This window comes from Oncorhynchus gorbuscha, unplaced genomic scaffold (genome assembly GCF_021184085.1).
Source record: "Oncorhynchus gorbuscha isolate QuinsamMale2020 ecotype Even-year unplaced genomic scaffold, OgorEven_v1.0 Un_scaffold_1488, whole genome shotgun sequence".
NCBI classification, from domain to species: Eukaryota; Metazoa; Chordata; class Actinopteri; order Salmoniformes; family Salmonidae; genus Oncorhynchus; species Oncorhynchus gorbuscha.
In genome coordinates this window covers 106,235-107,229 of record NW_025746253.1, presented here as the reverse complement: position 1 = coordinate 107,229, position 995 = coordinate 106,235, and the positions used below count along the sequence as shown (strand labels likewise).

Genomic DNA, 995 nt, shown 5'->3' with positions numbered 1-995 from the left:
TCCCATCTCCCTCTGCCTCCCCTTTCTCATGTAATGCCTCTTTACCTCCCTCCCAGCTCCCTCTGCCTCCCCTTTCTCATGTAATGCCTCTTTACCTCCCTCCCATCTCCAGATGCCTCTGCCTCCCCTTTCTCATGTAATGCCTCTTTACCTTCCCATCTCCCTCTGCCTCCCCTTTCTCATGTAATGCCTCTTTACCTCCCTCCCATCTCCCTCTGCCTCCCCTTTCTCATGTAATGCCTCTTTACCTCCCTCCCATCTCCTCTGCCTCCCCTTTCTCATGTAATGCCTCTTTACCTCCCCTCCCATCTCCCTCTGCCTCCCCTTTCTCATGTAATGCCTCTTTACCTCCCTCCCATCTCCCTCTGCCTCCCCTTTCTCATGTAATGCCTCTTTACCTCCCTCCCAGCCCAGATCTCCCTTTCTCATGTAATGCCTCTTTACCTCCTCCCAGCTCCCCTTTCTCATGTAATGCCTCTTTACCTCCTCCCATCTCCCTCTGCCTCCCCTTTCTCATGTAATGTCTCTTTACCTCCCTCCCAGCTCCAGATGCCTCCCCCTTTCTCATGTAATGTCTCTTTACCTCCCTCCCAGCTCCAGATGCCTCCCCTTTCTCATGTAATGCCTCTTTACCTCCCTCCCAGCTCCAGATGCCTCCCCTTTCTCATGTAATGTCTCTTTACCTCCCTCCCAGCTCCAGATGCCTCCCCTTTCTCATGTAATGCCTCTTTACCTCCCTCCCATCTCCCTCTGCCTCCCCCTTCTCATGTAATGTCTCTTTACCTCCCTCCCAGCTCCAGATGCCTCCCCTTTCTCATGTAATGCCTCTTTACCTCCCTCCCATCTCCCTCTGCCTCCCCCTTCTCATGTAATGTCTCTTTACCTCCCTCCCAGCTCCAGATGCCTCCCCTTTCTCATGTAAGATCCCAGCTCCAGATGCCCAGAGGGAGACGGTGTTTGTTTGTGCTGTCTGCAACTCCACCCTCAGCAAGTGA

General features: G+C 53.6%; 1 pseudogene; it reads left to right on the top strand.

The window, feature by feature from the left end:
* Positions 1–995, top strand: part of LOC124023043 — a 6,934-nt pseudogene extending 5,939 nt beyond the window's left edge.